This window comes from Melospiza melodia, chromosome 20 (assembly GCF_035770615.1).
Source record: "Melospiza melodia melodia isolate bMelMel2 chromosome 20, bMelMel2.pri, whole genome shotgun sequence".
NCBI classification, from domain to species: Eukaryota; Metazoa; Chordata; class Aves; order Passeriformes; family Passerellidae; genus Melospiza; species Melospiza melodia.
The window spans coordinates 7143370-7163350 of NC_086213.1; positions in this window are offsets into that span (position 1 = coordinate 7143370).

The window sequence follows — 19981 nt, forward strand, 5'->3', positions numbered from 1 at the left end:
CGTTGGAGCGAGATCCCGCAGCGGCTTTGCCCTGGGAGAGCCTCTGCAGGCGCCGGTTCAGCAGTGCCCTCTGCTGGGTTCTGCTCGGCGGCCACGGGGCGAGCTCGGTGAGTGGCCCCGTGTGCCCTCAGCGCCGCCGAGCCCTGGGCAAGGCCACCATGGGCTCCATCTCCTCGGTGGAGGTGGGTTTGCTGTGTGCTCCATCTCCTCAGTGCAGGTGGGTTTGCTGTGTGCTCCATCTCCACCATGGAGGTGGGTTTGCTGTGTGCTCCATCTCCTCGGTGCAGGTGGGTTTGCTGTGTGCTCCATCTCCTCGGTGGAGGTGGGTTTGCTGTGTGCTCCATCTCCACCATGGAGGTGGGTTTGCTGTGTGCTCCATCTCCTCGGTGCAGGTGGGTTTGCTGTGTGCTCCATCTCAGTGGAGCTGGGTTTGCTCTGTCCTCTCACCTCCCACACTTCAAACAGAGCAACGCTGCCTCACCTGCATTCAAGGCTGAGCAATGTCCCGGTGATATTTGCACACACTTAGCCCCAGGTCCCTCACTCTCACTAAAGGATATGATGTGGAGAGTAGATTTATACCAAAAATGAAATGAACAAGGGGCAGAGGCTATTGGAGATAAGTAGGTATTAGGACTGTGTTTTCCATCTCGTGTTCTGAAATGAGGGTAGTGACACAAAGCATTTTCAGCAACAAATTGGCAACTTCCAGCACTGCTGTTTTGTTCTGTGCTTATGGCACTATTGGGACTGATTTCTCCAAACAGTCTTTTAAATTTTGAAAGGATCTGCCTCTACAGACAGCAGCTGTGTTATCTGTATCAGGATACAGAGCTGACATTGCCACTGTTACCAAGAAGTATTTTCCTTTTTCTATTTTCCTTCTTTTTTTACATTTCCCTAAAACTGTCTTCCATACCAAGCTGATGTGCCAGCAGTGTGTGAAGGAAAAGCTTAGGTGGCAGTTCTGGGTTGGTCAGGTGGTGATGAGGCATCCCCTGGCTAGAGGCTTTCCAGATGAGATAAAGACTCAAAAATCCTTCACTGAGGAAAATGTAGATGCTTTAGCCTAGCTCAGAGCAGGATGGGCAACCACATGACCTCTTCCAGATCTTTGTTATGAGGCATAGGAACTTTTTATGGTGAAGACTTTCATCTTCTGTCCAGACACTCACTTTCATGAAACATGTGGGAACTTAATAGCTTTGAAATATTTTCCTAGAAATTTGCCATCCAATTGAAGCATTACTGGGACAAGGAATAGGCAGACAAAATCACTGTACAGTCATTTTTCTTGGAAGCCAAATACTGAGGGGTTGTTGCAGGTTTGATTTAAATAAGGACAGGAACTCTGTAGCCTTGTGGCTGTGAGTGTGTCATATGCTTTGGCATGTTGTACCTGTTGGTGAAAGGGAGGAGGGAGTCTGAAATGTTCCTGGCATTTCCTGGTAATTCTGTGTTAAATTCTTTCATGAGAGTTTTCATAAGCTGCAGTTTATGGTAAGGCCAGCACAGGCTGGGGCTTCTTCTTCAGCCTTTTTACCTTTCCCACAAATCAAACCTGTCTCCAATTCTTCTTCCCACCTCTGCACATGTGTTCACTCTTTCTGTGACCCCAAAAGCCATTGGGAAGGAAGTGATGGGAACAGAGTGGCAATGGAGGCCTGGGAAGCATGCGGGTGATGTCAGGGGTGTGTGAAGAGATGGAATTAGGAAAAAAATGGGAAGGAGGAGGGAGAAATGAAGGAATGCTAAAGGAATTAATGAAAATTATTGCTTGTGGAACTGGCATTTGACTGGAAGGATCAGGCACCAAGGTCTGTAGGGAAGGTAGTTCCAAGAGCTGGGCAGTTCTGTCAGAGGCTGTGCTCTTTGCTTATACAGAGGAAAAAAGAAGGCTGAGTTCTGCCCAGATGTGATCACTGATCCCCTTTTGGTTCTTGGCAAGCTACTTCAGCCTCTCCACATCTCTTCATTGTGTAAAATGAAGACAGTGCAGCTACACAGATAGGAATGAGAGCAGAGTCTTTTCCAGAGTGATGACAAATCATGGAACCATAAGCCTGGCAGAGGCCCCAAGAGATTGTCTAGTCTGGCAGTCATCAAGTTTTTTAATCAAAGGACTGCCCTGGAATATTTTTAAAAAACTGTTCCATTGCACAATGCCAGCAATGGTTTGAATCTAAAAGTAACCAAAAATTGTATTTTATTCTCTAAATTGAAGAAAGGCCCACATTGAGCAAAAGTTTTCAAAAAAGCAATTAAAGCCAGATCTGCTTATACTTTAAAATAGGCACAAGTCTTTTTGTTCTGATTAGTTTTATCCTGACATCACTTATTTTCATAGATGCTTATAAATGCTTTCTTTGCTAGTTAGCCCAGCTTTGTTGAAGTGTAGTGGAACCAGTGCACAAACTGGAAGTGTCCACTCAGTGTGGGTCTCAGGCTGCAGGAGCTCTGCTGCAGTGGGGTTACTTAGAGATGTCCCAGCAACACTGCCAACTCCATCCTGGTTCCAAACATTGCCCCCCTTATAAATCACCCCAACTATCCTGATGTTAGCATCATTTTTTTAAAATCCATTTTTTTGGAAGGTCATAGAAGTTCCTCCATCTGACCAAACCTGAAGTGCAAATATTAATAGCAATTATCACTCTGTACTTGAAACCTTAATGCTGTTACTGGGAGGAATAGAGAAAGAAGCCATGTTAAGTCAGGGATGTAATTACACAAGAAAATACCAATCAAAAATCACACCTTTTCATAATTAACTCCTGTGTGCCTGAGGAGAGAATTGCATCCATCTCCCTCCCTCCCTGCTCAGTCTGTTGACATGTGCAGAGTCACACACCAGCACAGCTGCTCTGCAGGCAGCAGAGCACTGCCCCAGCTCAGTAATGAGGATGCTATGTGGTCATCTTCTTCACATTATGTGATTCATATCCTGTACATCCAGGAAGCACTGAGCACTTTATTAGAGCTGATGAATGTACTCCAACCACTCAAAACCAGTATATTCACAAGTGCATGTGGTACTGTGGTTTCACTCTGCTGGAGAGAACTGAGCAAGGTAAAGGAGTAAATAGACACTATCACTGTAAATAAGAGTTTCTGCGATCCTAGATGCTGGTAAAAGGTCTGTCTTTAAAGCAAGAAATGACCAAAGCTTTCTTTCGAATAGGATAAGACTGGATCTTCCTTTGGGAAAATAAAAAGTTCTGTGAACTTGTCAAGTAAGCAAGTAGTTCACCGAGTTACCAAGTAGTTGGTAATGTTCAGGGTTCTAATCTGTATTTTAATCCTACTGAAACTTTAACTTGGTAGTCTGGGAATGGCCAAGAGAAGACTGAAAAAAGTGTAACTTTGAGTTACAGAGCATAAAACAAAACCTGAACTGTTTTGTTCAATTTAGTCCTGAGCTTCTTCCTGATGTGCCTCTGTCTTTCACAGCTGGAATGACCATGCTTCTTTTGAAACATGACTCCCAAGGATGTTCAGTTTGTGACACAAAGAGAGAGTATTGCAATTTAGATCACAAATTCTGTAAGATATTCCTCCTCTAGAAACATAGGACAAGAGTGCTTGTGCTTTCAGCTTTACAGGATTAGGTCTTACTGACCAGAAGGATAATGCAGTGATTTAAGTTTGCTGCAGCAAAAGGGAACAGAAAGTCTTAAGTGACAGAAAATTCCTGTAATTCAGGAAATGTCATTTTATCACAGAGTAATAGAAATTGAGAGAAGTTACTGAAAATGTGGCACAGAAGTATATGTATATTCTCTATCTGAACATTTCCCCCATGAGCACAGCAGAATACACATCCTGTATGGAAACCACTCATTCTTTCACCTGGGTTTATCCCTATGTAAACTGTAAGATCCAAACCCTGAAGAAGGAAACGAGTTGTGAATTGTCTCTCATTTCTGTGGTGTACATGAAAATTGGGAGTGATTTTTCCTCTTCACAAGACAGCTGCTAGCAGGGAGGGCTGGCTGGACAGAGAAATCTTGAGTTAGTGGGAAGCTGAGTGATCCTTATGTCCTACATGCCAGAATTCTGAACCTCATTCAGTTACACAGAAAAATCACCTTCTGACTATTCTTTTATGATTAGCTTGCTTTACTCCTTGAAATGGACACTTGATCTCCCACACCACCTTCTAATTGTATATCACATAGAGGAAAGCAATAATGTTTTGTCCACACAAACCAGCAACAAATTCCTTCTTGAAAGCTTAAATTAAGGATCGAGTATCCTAAGTGCTTCTTAAATCCACTGCCCTAGCTCAAAAAAAAACATATTTACACCAAGATTCATGGATATAATTTATCTCCAAAAAAAAATGTATTAAAAACCTAAACATTTCAAATGTGCATGTAAGCCAAGCCTCCCTTTGTGTGCTCCCAGAGGGTTCCCCCCCATGCCCACTCCCCCCCTGCTGCAGGAGATCCATTTTATGGATTCAAGGACAGCTCTCTCCACGAGAAGAAGGGACGTTGCCAAGATACCAGATGCGGTCCCATTCAAGACCACTCATAGGAGCAATTCAAGATGAAATCAAATTAGATGTGTTGGTTATACATAGTGCAGCCTGCTTGGGATACTAAATGACAGAGTTTGCCAATAATTAAGTGAAATCTCAGGGATGATGAGTCCCCAGAGCTCTCTAGGTTATGTCGGTCTAATTCTAAGTGTCATCATTATAGCAACAGAGCAAAATACTCTGCATAGGCTACAGAGCTGGAATTTTCCTGTGGATATTAGCTTCTCACAGCCAGTGCTATGGGGCAGTACTGAGCTTCATTACATGTCTTCTGCTATTGCACTTCCTTAACCTTTCCCTGATATAAAGCTCCTGAAACCTGACTCCCACTTAATAATTGATAGTTAGCACTTGCTATCCATAGCAATATTCATATTCAAAGCACTTTACAAAGAGCTCATTAATCTCTCTGAACCCCCTCCCTCTTGAGGTGTCCACTACAATTACCCTAATTTTGCAGAAAGGGAAACTGAGGCAGACAGGTTATGCCTTATCCTGGGGTGGAGGACAGTGTGACAGCCAGCCCTGGTGCTCAGGATCCTGCCTATGAGAGAGCTGGCTGAACTTCTGATGGTAGGAAGCAGGTTGTTCTCAAATTTTATGTGGGAACAGAGGTGCAAGGAGGGTCTCTCCAGCCCTAGAGAACTTCCCCAGGGAACTGCTGAGCATTCCCATTGCCTGCAGGCAGTGAGGAGCCAGAGCAGCCTGCTGCTGGGTGCTGTATCCTTCAAGAAATCCTCCTCAGATCTGCCTGGGTGGATCCTGCCCTGGGAGGAGGCTGGAAGACTATGGACAGGTGAAAAAGGTGCCATCTCTGAGTATATTGTGGCAAGGAAGCTTGAGCTGCCTTGGCAGCCCTCACTGGGGGCCATGGGGACAGAGCCCCTGAGCCCTGCTCGTGTCTGTCCCAGCCCTGTCCCCACAGGCCATCCCCCCTGCCCAGGGAACACACTGGGCACACTTTGTGTAAGGACTCGGAGCATGAGACAGGCCAGGATCAGACCCAAGTGTTTCCAAAATATGCTCCCAAGAAAAGCATCCTCCCCAGCCCTCTCACAGCAGTGCTGAGCCCTGATAGAATCACTTTACCAGGAGTTTTAGTGTTTTAATGGTGCCCATTGCACTGTTAACCCCTGCTCTGATGCCAGAACATCACAATTGAGTTCAGAAGAGGAATTACCATTTCCAGCTTTGCAGGCATTCACTTCTGATCACTTAGAGTTGAAATCATGTGGCACTGAATTTGTGATTCAGAGAGGTTGAACAGAAACCCTCCTGAAGAACAGGACCTGATTTTAAAAGAAATAACCTAAATATTAAAAATAAAAAGCTAATGGAGGGCAGATATGAAAAAGTCAGTCTGAAGCTAAGACTCTCAAGAAGACCTTGCTTCAAATTTAACACTTTCAATGTACAAAGGAAGGGAAGTTTTGGGGACTGTGGTATCAATGTTGCTGTAGCCACTAGCAGCACATAGGAAGACAAAATCTGCACCCTATTAGCCCCTGGCTGTAGTAACAAAGGTGGCAGGGGTGGCACAGGGATTCCCAGTGCTGTGGTACCTCCCTGGGCCCATTCAGCCCCAGCTGCAGACACTTCCCTGCTGTCCCTGCTGTCCCTGGTGTCCCTGCTGCCCCTGCTGTCTCTACTGTCCTGGCCACCCTCCCACCAGCACCTCACTGTTCCTCCAGGAGCTGTGCAGAGCTCAGCCTGCCCTCAGCTCTGTGCCCTGCTCCAGGGGACCAGGGTTCATCCACAATGGAAAACAGCATCCCCAAGATGATTAGGAGGAAGTTATAAAATTTACAGAAGGTTCTGATAACGATCTTTGATAAATATGCTCATATTGCTAAAATATTCAAACCTAAGAGGTTTTTAATTAAAGACTGGAGCACTCAGAGCTAACTTACCAAGGAGGCAATAAAATTATTGACTAAATCTCTAGCAAAGGCAACTGAAGCAAGGAGTTTAAATGATTTCCAGAGACTGTTGTCCAAGTGAAGGTTATAGTGAGGGAGCCAGCAGTGCAATTAAACCAAATGAGGTCAAGCATGTTGGGCCTTAAGGCCTCTGCCTGCTCCTCAGATTTCTTTTGTTCTTATAATTCAATTATAAAGACCCCCCCCTCAAGAACCATTTAACTGTCTCATAAACCAGTTTGTAAACTTTTTTATTTTTCTGTAAATTGTCTCCTAAAAGTGGCTTTCAATACTTCAGGCAGCATGGAGTGTACATGGGTTTCACAGTGCCTTTTGTTCTCATTTGAGCATCACATGCCCATGGTTGTTCATACAGCCAGGGCTGTTCCAAAGCACCCCATGCAAAGCTGGAGGTGGTCACAAATAAAAATTATGTGATGAGGAGCTGGAACAACTGTACTTGTTCTGTCTCTCATTCCCTCTTGCTCCATTCTCTCCCCCCCCCCCCCACCAGCTTCTCTTTATCCTGTTTCTGTGTGAGTCTGAAAGAGGGTAAGTTGTGTGTGTGCCTAATTTCCTGCCCACTAGGTCATGTATCCCAACCCTTAACATCATAAATGAGAGAAGTCTTCTGGCCAGCAGATGCCTATGTAGATCCACTATCATAGAACCAAATACCTTTAAGGTATAGGGACTTTTTGCTTTTTACACGTTTTTCAATTAATTTTTGATAGAAATATAACTGTAGAATAGGGTTAGGTGGAAGTTAGGGAGCATCCAAATGCTCCAAGACTTTTGCAGACTGCAATTCTGCAGCTGACAGTGTCCACTGACCAGAAGGGAAGCTCACATAACTTGGAGATCTCGTGGGACTGTGTCTCATGATGCAACTTTTCCTGTTTAAAGAGGCAAAACCCACTAATTTACTCCTTTCAAGGAAGAGAGCATTTGAAGTATGAAACCATTCCTGATTCACCTATAGGAAGATTATGGAAGTCCTGAAGTGATTACAAATTCTTCTGAGCAATTTAAGCAAAAACGTTTGTTCAGATCATGGATTTAGAGGATCAAGGGTCTTGGCTTTCTGTCTGCATCATGAGGAGCTTTCATGCCTTTAAATCAAGCCCAGGGTAGATGTCTTTAAATGAACCACAAGTGAGAGCCTAAACCTCATTCCTACAAGTGCTCCCTTGTAAAAATTCGTATCCACAAGTGGCAGCATTCTTTCTGTCCTGTGAAATTCCCAGTGGCAGATCTCTCCTTGGAGATGAAGTGAACACTAGAAGTGACTGTTGTAGTAGGGAGAGAAAGGTTTATTCCTCCTCTCTATTTCTATTTAATTACGGCTAAGACTGTTTGGTTGAGACATTGGAAGTACGACTGACAGCTCTGCTTTCTCAGGAAGGTCCTGCAGAGAGGGTGTGGTCTGTTCCCTCAGTGCACATCAGCAGGAGCTGGGCAGCTCCATGGTCTGAAATCTGTCAGCCTTCACTCCATGGGTCCTCACAGACTGGTCAGCCTCTGTTCCCAAAACTGTCCACAAGTGGAGTTTAGTGGGGTGACTGCTCATCTCCTGGAGAGAGGAGCACTGACCCTGTTAGCAGCAACACTCAAATGACCAAATGATATAAATTAACTCAGGACTCTGTGACTGATCCCTCCTACAAGGTTAACATCTTCTTTCTGAGTTCATTAAAATCTTATGCCTCCTTCCCCAAAGGAAAGAAATGTCAATACATGAGAGAGGAAGATAAGTTAATGCTACATTCAGGTTGCAGAGCTAGAGATTTTGGAACTGCTGAGGTAAGATGCCTGTGTTGGTGCTAACTCAGCCACATTGCACACAGACTGCACAGCAGCCTTGTTTCACTGGTCATGAGCATAGATTAATGCAATTACCTTTATCAGAATATATCCCAAAGTAATTCCTCTTGCTCACACTGTAGGTGGGGTCAGTGTTTGTGCCATGGTGGCCTCTGTATGTGCTCAGGGAGCTCAGTGCCCAGGACTGCAGCTCCCTTCACTCGTGGGACATGGATTTACTGTGCAGGAGTCTGGAGCAGCTGCAAGCCCAGTGGCACTTCCTGGATGGCAAAGGAGATTTTAGCTGAGAAAGTGCTTTTATTATTGTAAAAAATTAATGCAAAATGTCAAATATTTCACACCCAAGCCGATACTGGCAAAATGCCAGAAATATTTGGGTTTCGCTTGGGGTGTGAATATAGTTGATCATCTGTTATTCAAAAGCTTTTATTTCAAAGGGAAGAGACAGTGTGTTGCAATAGACTTTGCAGTGATAAATATCAACTGTGCCACTTCTCTCCCAAAAGGGATTTCCCACAGTTCTATAGTAATATACAGTTCAAAAGGCCACACTGAGATTTATAGAGCTATCCATTCAAAAACTGGCATCTGAGGTGCTTTGCTCAGCTAAAGTGGATTTGACTTGCAGCCTTCACAGCTCTGCACAAGTCAGAAAGCAGCCACAGGTGCAGGGTGCCAGCAGGCCTGAGTGATTGGTCAATGTGTGGTGGTTGGGTCACTCAAATCTGTACAGGCAGTTAATCCAGACAGTCCTCAGTTCTGTGACCACATATTCTGGAAGCTTTCAAATATACTTGGCCAGCACATCTGGACAGATTGGAGTAAATGGACAGAAATTCATTTAAATCAAGAGAGTTAGAGCAACTGATGGCAGCAGTGAATTTAGCCCTCTGCATGCATGTATTATAATTATAAAATTATATATTTTTCTTCTTTTCTATTCTATTCCATTCCTGTTTATTCAATCATCTATTCTGTTCTCTTTAAAGCCCCACCCAGATTCTAATCCACTTGCATAGCAATAGTTTTTGCTTGTGAATGTCCACTGTTATGCCCCAAAACTCTTTCTAAGAAGACATAGGAAAATTAGAGAAAATTACAAAGAAAAACCACTTTATAGACTTGCCTGAATTCTCAACTTCATATAATGAATATACATTGACCCATTAGTGTTCTGCATAACTTCCATTGTTTAAAGATTTACAGATAAATGGAGTATCTGTCTACACCATTTACAGACTTTCAATCTAATTTTAACTGTGTGTCCTGAAGGACCTTGAGGTGTGGGAATTTGGGAGCCATGTGGAAATGTTAGATTTGTTAAATGGATGGGCAATAACTTTCAGTGGCAAATATGTGAATTCAAGCCTCTGTAAACAAAAGCACTTAGATTTTCAGTCTGTAGATTTTCAGACATTGGAACAACATGCAGAAGAGCAACAGGAGTATTATTATTGAAGAACTTCACAAGAATTTCATACATTAAAAACAAGATATAAACCAGGACTGCATAACATCTGACCAGAGCTTGTGTTGCCTGCCAAGAACTTCCTTTGACCCATCATGATGCTCTAGCAAACAGCCCTCTCTGGACTGAGCCCTCTCTGCCCTGCCTTCTTACCATAATCCACAGGTGAGATGGAACCTGCTCAGCACTGGCACACCTGGAAATTTGGTAACTCTCAGCCATTTAATTAGCTGAAAATTAATAATAATTTTTGCTCTTGGTTAGTAGCTGCATTGGCATGAAGATCTGTCATCCATCCCAGGCTGAATGTGTCTGCAAAAGGCACATATGGAAATAGGGGGTGGCTGCTCTGCTCAATTTAGCACTTGTGAGACTCGAGCCAGATTGCTGGATCTCGTCTGGACTCTGCAGTCTGAAAAGAGCAAAAGTGGGGAGGCAGAGAAAGAGAGGGAGAGCTAAAGCACTGAGAGATTTAGAAAACATGACCTGTGAGGAAAGGCTGAGAGAACTGTCTTCATTAAATTTAGAAATGTCATGAGGGAAGCTGCAAGACCCCAAACATGTAAATGGTGTTTCTATTTTATATTTGCATTTTAAAATCATCACTCCTTAGGCACACAAACACAGGATAAGAGATAGTGGGCTAATTTATAGCAAAGGCTGCTATGTTAAATAGTGAGGCTTCATTTCTGAGTGTGTGGATATTTGCTGAGGATAAACCCAATCTCCTGTTTCCATATATATGTCTTTATCTCCTGAAACTGGTAAGGTCTTGGTTTCTAACATTATGAATTAAGCCTTTCATGAAAACTCCAAAGCAATGAGACAATTTCTGTTCAAAATCATACTTAGAAAAAGACTTTTTAGAGGCATGTCACCCTCAAACGCACAGTAAGCAATTCTTTATCTGCATTTGGCAGAAAAATCAGATTATCCAATTATTTTATGAGAGTGTCAGTGTTGTGCCTTTCCACCTCTCACATATCTATTGGCTGACCTATTCTGATTATGCCCTATCAGAATCACAATGATACCTTGTTTACAACACACATGGCACCACTTGAAAGATACACACTGATATTGGGAATAATGTGTAAAATGGTTACTGTCATAAAATTGAGCTTATTCTCACTCCTCAGCAGCAAAAATTGGAAAAAGTACTTTCAAAAAGTCTATGAAACAGCTCTACTTTCACAGTGACCCTGAACATTTGAAGCTGGGAATTGAGATAAAAATTAAATTTCTTACAAAATTCACTTTACAAAAGAAGTTTGGCATTTTTATTCAATCTTTATTAAAAGCCATCCAGACAAATATTAAGAACCAAGCATTGCAGGATAAATCATATTGGGCACAGATGAGAAATGTGCAGAGATTAAAACCAATTTGCCACTGTTCCAGGCACTGAGGATGAATCCTGGTCTGACTGAAGTTGCAAATAGCAGGCCCTGGATTTCAATGAGATAATAATTTGATCCATGCCATTGCTTCTGTCTCTTTCTTTGATATTTCCATAATTGCCTCTTTTAATCCAAAACAACTGAGATAGAAAGGAAAAGCCACATATGTTTTTATAAGAAAAGGGCAATACTTAACATTAAAAAAATGTTTCATCAAAGGTGCAGCCATTTAAAATGCAAAACAGAGACTAGAGAGGTGACAAATTCAAGTTCTTAGTGTTTTTATTTGAGATCTTTCAAGTATTCATTTGCCAGGGATACTTGTTTAATTTTTTTAATGTATTCAGTTAGTCATATTCAGTTCTCTTTTATGTCCACTTCTCATGAATCACTTGACAGATGGACTTCTACAAGCACATCCCCTTGGGGAAAGTAAATTTTAAGTGATAATAGGAACATAAGACATGCCATCCTGGATCAGAGCAAAGGTCTATCTCATCCATACCCTGATCCATCAGTAGCCAAGAGCAGTATATTAGATTTTAATAGTAATAACTTTGATCTTTCAGTGAATATTAAGCTGGTGACTAAGCAGAAAATCAAAAGGGATCCCAAGAGCAGAACACTCCCAAACTCAGGAGAAAGAGCAGGTGAGGAGGTGAGGCCATTTCTGGCTGTGTTTCCCAGGGAGCAGGCCCAGCACAGGGCACAGCACAGGGCAAACGTGTGCCCCAGTGGCACCCACTTGATTTGTTCTCCTCCCCAGCCAGGTACAATGGCCTGGGGAGCTGGGCAGTTGTTCTCCAAAATGGAAGTGTATAATTGAACTCCAGCTACTGGAATGAAACATGGAGGGAAAAGAAATGGCTGGAGGGGGAACAATGCAGGGTGGAGACCAGGGCAGGGGCAGTTTGATGCTGGCATGGGGAGCAGTTCTACCAAAAGGGAGGGTTTGGGTTTAGGAATTTGGGCTTGTCCACAGTACCAATATTGGCAATGTCTAAAACCTGTTCTCTCATTTCCAGAGTCAGAGCTCCACCTGTTCCAGTGAGATTGTACTTAAAGGTTCTCAAGATTTAGCTCATCTTTAATTGCTGCTGTCTCAATTAAACTGCATCTGTGATAATAACAGCCCCCTGGAGCCCCAACAGGAACTTAAACACACTGTGAGTAAATTCAATAATTGTGTAAATTATAAAGTTTATATCTACTGATTATTGCATTAAAAACTATATATAGAGCACATACTTTTTATAAACTTTCTACTTAAGAAAATCTTATAAAAAAAGGTGTTTAACCCGCCAAAAATCTGCAAGGATCACTAATAATTTGTTGATCAGCATAAGGTTCATTACATCTATGCACTTCATTATCTGATTAATTCAGAGGCAGGTTTGTAATCAGTAGTGAAATGTTTAAGATTCTACAGCTCTGGCCTCCACAACCTCCTGCAGCTCATTAGAAAAGGTAATCAGATAGAATTTTCCACCATGCTGTTTATTGTAGTCCTAATGGAAGACAATCACTTTAAAATTACACACTTAGCAGGTAATTTCTAAAAGCCATAAGCCATGGAAGCTCTGTTCTCCCTAGACTCTTTGTCTTTCTTTAATAGGGTAAGGTAAACAATGGAGAATTCTGTTAGAATTTGGAGACCTATTTTGCAATATAGAATACAATGTAAATGCTGCTGAAAAATTATTTTTGTCTTTACCCTGCTTCTTGTCACTGGGGACCCCTCTCAGAGATCATGACTGATGAGTTTGATTTAAAACTTAGATGGTTTCCTACTTTGTGATTTGATTATTTGAAGAAGTTCTTAAGAACTTCTTCATGTTCTCTTATTTTGAGAATTAATAGCATTAATTAAAAAACGACGACTTCTTGATCTTGGGGTTTCACAGATCAGTTATAGACACTGTTGTGCTGGAGCTTTCTGAAGTCACTGGTATGATCTGAAGGAAAATGGTAACAATATTTAGTGATGACAAGGTGACTTAAAATGTAAAGTATTCTTAAATTTTTAATAATTAAATCTCTGTGAACTGTGAGAAGAAACAGCAGAAGTTGACAGTCATCACTTGCTCTGGCAATCCTTCTGCCACTCCTGTTTTTCTGAAGGGGAATTGGGGAATGCAGAAGGAACTGTCAGCACCTGAGAAGTGCTGCTATTCCACCTGCTATGGAAAAGGTCCTTTAGGTAAAGCAAGTGTGAAAATCATGGACTGGGAGCCAGATGCAAGGTAGCAGAACAACTCCTCACTCATTCCATGCTTTCTCAATCTTGTGGACACTTGTGGTTTGTCTGTCCTATGTGTTACTCCCTTATTTTAACACATGAAAGGATGGGTTCCCTGGGACTGGACAGGCACCCAGAGACAGGGGGTGGGAGCATCTGTCCCCTTGCATGTGGCCAGAATTGAAGCCATTACAGGATGGAGGATGCCATTTTGACTGGGGACATGCTTTTGGTCATGTTGGGGAAATACGTCACATAAAGATTTCTTTTCTTTAGTGATTTATTGTAAGAAGATCCAATCTGAACTTTTCCTGCCAAACCATGTTCATCACATCTCTACCTACCAGCAATAAGGAGTAAAGGCATATCCAGTGAACACCATGAAGAAGACAAGTAACACAAGACATAACTAACACAAATTCATTCTTTTGCCAACCAGCATGCTCCAAATTTGCCAGCTTGAAGGGCTGGATCCTACTTTGTGGATCTGTCTTCTTGTCACAGTCTGTGAATAAGCAATGAGTTGCTAACGCCAGCTCTAAGTCCTCATTCTGCATGGATGTGACAGCTTAACAGTTGTGCTTGGGTCACAGGAACAAAATGTGCTGTGCAGGAAAGGTCAGGGGTAAAAGTCATAGCAAAGGGTGTCCCCTTCAGTGGATGACACTCTTGGTTAGAACACCATTAGAGGGTTTGAAATACTGGAACTGTAAAACTTGGGTTAATGTTATGGTTTTCCACAGGGTCTGCTCCATCAAACTGAGCTAAGAGTAGAGGAGAGAAGGGCACCCATCAGTACATCCAGCCTGTGTCAGCTTTGCTGTACAAGAGCATTTCTTGCAGTGGGGCAAACACGAGTGTGGGGGCTCCAGCGCTGGGATTACCTCGGGACACTCTGTGGATTGTCGTGTGTGTGTGTTTGTGGCAGAGCCACTGAGCCCTGGGCATTGTGCAGACCTGTGTTCCCAGTGGGCCGGACACATTGCTAGCAGGGGAAAGTATCAAAGTATTTAAGGTCTGGAAACTCTCTAGAGTTAATATGCTTTAAGAAGAGCTGCAGTGTATCACATTGATGAAGAGCAAGTGTTTTGCTTTAGAAGTTCCTTTTTAAAATCCCCTGAAGGCGACCCTGGTGCCATGGAGAAAAGAAAGGACATTTGGGGCACAGGCGGACTCGAGGGACGCGGGGTCTCGTTCCTCGGGCTCTGCTGCCACCTAATGGTGTCCCCACAGCCCGAGCCAGCCTCGGAAACCGCTCCCTGCCGGGGCTCCGGTTCGGTTCTCCTTTTCCCTTTTGTGTTCGATAAACAGGGGCTCACGGGCTGGCTGAGACAGCCGGCAGTGAGGAACAAAGGGCAGCTTTATGCCAGCAGGAAGGTGGCGTTTCCTGCATTCTGTACCTCGCTGTAAAGCACTCAAGGTTCACAAATTGAAAAGATTCTGAAAGCACCTTCTAAATTACTGGTAGGGCTTTAAAAGGTACTTCAGGCAGGCCAGAAGCCAGACCAGCTCCTGGGAAGTGTGGATGTGCAGGATGGCACTGGCACTCAAGTGACTTCACACAAATCAGCAGAACCCACACTAGACCTTGTCACTTTTCATCTGCAAAATCCCCTTCTCATCAAAGAGATTCATTTGTGAGTTAACTGTGAAACTAAACACAATGCATGGGCAAGATAACTCTCATAAGGTTTTACAAGTTTATCCTTCACTAAATAGTGGGTTTAGAAGCAAATGCTGAAAAACTACAAGAAATATGTTGCTTTAAGTAAGCCTGTGTCACAAGAAAGCCATCTCCAACACTCATGTTTGCAAAAACCAAACACAAAACACATTTGTATCCCAAACCAAATATTGAGATAGATACAAAAACCAACAATGCTTCAACAACTAGTAAATCTTCCACTGTTTTAAACAAATAAGCATGTTAAATAATGTTACTTCAATTTAAATATTTGAATGTTCACTTATTTTAAAATACTCCACATAAAATGTAGCTGTGAGCCACCCTGTATACCATTCTTTTGGAAGATCCTTGGGCATTGTTAGCAGCTGATACACCAAGTGTTCACTGATGATGAGTGGTTGGAGTAACAGATCCCATTGGTGCCGAGTTTTGCTCCTGCTGCTCTTGGTTAATGAGTCATTTCACATCTCGAGGTCACACTTCCACTTTTGCTCTTTGCTGAGGGCTGAGTTGCAAGCTTTGAACACAGAGCAGTGGACCTCTGCCTCGTGGCATGTACCTTTCATCAGGGTACACAGCATGTAAATAATTGCTGCTTGGCATCCAAGTGACCTCTGTTGAAACAGAGTGATGTTCCTTAGAGTTAAACATTTTGGACCTATTTGGAAGTCTCTCCCTACTAGGATGCTGTGCTGCCTCTAACAGTAATTTCCTTTTCATATTACACTTTGAAGTAGAATTTGGTAGGTATGACTTTTCAAAATCCAAGTCTTCAATCACTGCTTGAGCCTCTGAGCCACATTTAATATCTACACAGCCAGCACAAGTAGAGGCTCCCAGCCAACAACAATACTTCTTCCAAATTGTTTGACTAAAGTGAGATTTCTTGGATAAGGTACTGACACATGATTAAGGGGAATCTCTGTATCTCCAGGTCTATCAGCCAACACAATGACACAGATTTCTTTGTCAAGACCATCCCTTTTTCCTCCATTGCTCATGCTTCTGCTGCAAAATCTCACTTCATGATCTGCATTCTGCAAGAACTCCCTTGTCTATGGAGGCTCAATGTCACCATATCACCCTTTGAAACTTCTATCACACTAGAGGGGACCTGTTCTCCTCTGCTCTCTGTCACCTCTCCTTCAAATCAACCATCCTCATCCAAGCCTCAAAGGCTGTAAGCCACTTCTGCAGTAGTTAGAGAAGCTCTACTTCAGGGTGCTCCTTAGGTCCATCATAGCCATGCTGAGCTAAGAATACTCCAAATTTTGCAACCTATTGCCTTGGAGACTCTGGGGTTAAGGAACACTTGTCTGTTACTGATTCCTGTGTCTCAGTGGCTTCATGTGAAAGGAGTCAGGACCTAATTGCCTTGAAAGGGATCTCATGTCACAACCTGTCTCCTTCTTCCAGCTGCTGGGCAGGAGAAGCTGTTCAGGGTCCTTGTGCTGCTTTGCCTCCTGCCACACTTTGAGAGCTTCCTGCCCTCCAAGGCAGTTCATATTTTGAAGAACACTCCATAGTCCTTCCAGGTCCCTTAGGTCTCTCTGGAGGTGATTGTCCCCAACTATCACAGCTGCTCAGGGTTTTTTCAGAGAGAAATGCTCGTTTTCCCTGTGATATTCAGAGTTTCTAGCATCATGGCACCCTGTCTCTGATTCAGGGTGATAGAAGCTAATAAAGCATGAATAGAAAGGAGTATAAAGTTCATGGTGTTATTGTTGTAATACTTTGTGCCTTCTCCTCTCCATCTCTAGACCAGTTTCCAGCATCAAAGGAGACTTAATGCATTTAGTTTTTATTAAGAAATATTGCATTCAAGGGAAAGGTATCTGTGCAGGACAGAATCACTTTAATAACATTCATGACACACAAAATGCAGGAGGAAGACAATGTGTTTATAATTCTACAATAGATACTTACTAGACAGAACAAATGTCAGATGACAATCATCATACATAATTAATTGCTTTAAAATGCTTGCCATTAGAGATCTAAGAGACTGAAAAGACAAGAAAATCTACATAAAAACTTCAAATTTTTGGCAAGGAATAAAGGATAGAGGATTATCAACAGAATAATAAATTATGTCTTCTTTTTTTTTTTTTTAACCATTTCAGATTAAACAATTCCAATGGAGAGGCATATAATTATTTAAGGCATTAATAATTTTTTACTCTTATCTTTTTACCTTTTTCCCTGCTCCTGGAGATTCATTTTGCCCTTGTGGATTACTGGTCTTTTTGATGTATTTTCTAGGTATTGGAACCCATTTGAAATCTGAATTCTGTCTATATTCTGGAAATCATCCTATCCAAGGAATCCTGAATGTCTGAAGTGTCCAGCTGGACCAGAGCAGAGGCCCACCTGTGCCACCCCTCTCTCACTGTCCATGGCAGGGGAGGATGGTTCATTTAGAGACCACCATGCAAGCCAACAGTCTGTCACCTTACACTTCCAGGTATCCATAATTATGACCAGGCACTAATTGGAGATATTAGATGATTATTCCATGTCTATTCTCTTCTTTAATTCATGGATAGACCTATTACCTAGTTTGACTAGTTTCCTTTTGAACCTGCTGACTGCTGCCTTTACTACAGCCTGTGGTAGGGAGTTCCAAGCATGAATTACCTGTCTCTGGGCAGTTTGTAATGCCTGAGCAGTCTCTGTGTGTGTACCTTCATTCCAGTCTGACAAATAACAGCTTCATATCATCTCAGCCCCTGCCTTTATGATTTCATAAGCCTTTAACATATTTTCTCAGCCTCCTCCCCTGCAGGTGGAAGAGCCTCAGCCACTTTAATCTCAGTATATCACTGTTGCACTCTCTTGATCACCACCTCTGCCCTTCTCTTTCCCTTCCCTGGTTCTGTTGTGCTGTTCTTGTGGTGTAGTGACATCTCCCACTTGTAAAAACAATGTGGGGGTACCAAGGTTTCATACAGCAACCAAATTCTTCTTATTCTTTCCTCTTCCCTTCAGTTTTCATGAGGTTTGTTTTCTTTCAGATGGCCATTTTATAACAGCAAAGTAGGCAGGAGAATTTTTTCTAAAGTTTTCAACCATTCAGCTCTTGTGGCTCACTTGTTCACAAAGTCTGTTTGCACAGTTTCTTTTTTAGAAGTGGAACAGTTATGTTGCTTTAAAAAGTGGAAATGTGATAGAAAGTTATCTTTGGCAGAGGTCAGCCATAAGTATAGGGTCCAATCTTTTGAAGATATTACAGGATAAACACTAAAACCTGCATTCTGGACACTCTTAAGTGTCAAGTAAATTAATGGATACAACCTAGAAACCACACCAAAAGGCAAGTTTAAAAATGCAGAACCATCTTCCAAACTATGTAACAAATGGCCTTGATTTTGCTGCTGACAGAAGAGTATGAGGTATAATTGATGAAATTCTCTCTGAAAATAAATTCCTGCTGCTTCTCCAGGACTGTACAACAGTGTGTCCTGACTCAGGAAGTGGCACCCAGGTGAGATCCAGCACTGGGAGTACGACTGCAGTCCCTGCTCATGCACAGGATGCACAGGAGCATGGCACCATCAGATCTGCTCAGGCACTGGGAGGATGCAGGGTACTGGCAGCAGGAGTGTGAGATGTGCCCAGGTCTGGGTAAACTTCTCAAACACTGCTGTAATAAAGGATTTCAACATTCAGTGCCCATTTGTGAGGACAGCTACACTCAACACCAATTTCTTAAGAGCTGGCTGGGCTGTTGTTGGTTATAGTGTGGGTGTTATTTTTGTCTTGTTAAAGGAAATGCAGATTATCTTATAATTATCGCAGCTACTTCTGACACTCTCTTACGAGCTGTAAATTCATGGATTAAAATTACAGATAGTAATTTCAGAGTTCCCTGTGGTGCTTCTAATACTTTCTGGTGTTTGGTGGCTCTGTGTCTCAATGCAGGTATAGAAGAGGGACAGAATAACTGTATTTTGGGGGAAAAAATCTTTAGAGAACATACAAAGACATATGGTAGTCTTGGAAAACTATGTAGTCAAATAAAGATGAGCTGAAGATATAAATAGAGTTTTGGCAAATAAAGAAATCAAGATAGTATCTGGAGCAGCTTGTTTTTCATATTTGTAGACATCTGGATAATCAGTTGTAGGAACTCTTCTTCCAAGTTACCATGGTATCAGATTTAGGTATTTATGCATTTCACAATCATAGAATCTGAACCAGTTCGTTTATCAGAAGTCAGCATTTTTAAATCTTCATCACCAGCATCCCACTTCAGCAGCACATCAAGAATCCTCAGAGAGTCTCTGCAGCTTCTGAGGTTTCTCACAGCCTGTGCCTGCCTGGCATGTGTGTAACTTCACCCAGAAAACTTCAGCACAGGCTCTCTTTGCATCTCTCCACTACTTCCCCATGAGGGTCTGCCTCTTTCAGCTTCCTCTGAGTCCATTTTCGTGGAGTAAAATGAATGCAAAAATCTTTACATATCTAATAGAATAAAGTTATCATGATCATCAACTATATTTAATAACTATTTACAAACTGTTTCATAATATGCATATGAAGTAGGTGAGGATTAAGGTGTTTCTTATAGGTGCAGTATAGCTTATTTCATTAACAAATGTTGACTGAGTTTTGTAGCAATAAGCACTATATTAATGTAAATATTGATTAGAAATAGCTTATTCAAGAACTAATTTTAATATTATAATTCTGTGCTTAATAATTAAAAACTTCTGTTGCATTTTTTCAAGTTTTTGAAAGCCTGTAATAAGCATGACATTTCCTTTTTCAGGTTGTATAAGTCTGTTGAGTTTATTTCAGAACTTTGTTGGTGATTTCTGTAGAACAAGTGTTAGATCAAGTGAGGACATGAACTGACACAAGGGTGAGGAAAAGGGGAATTGAGGCCACACATCCAGCAG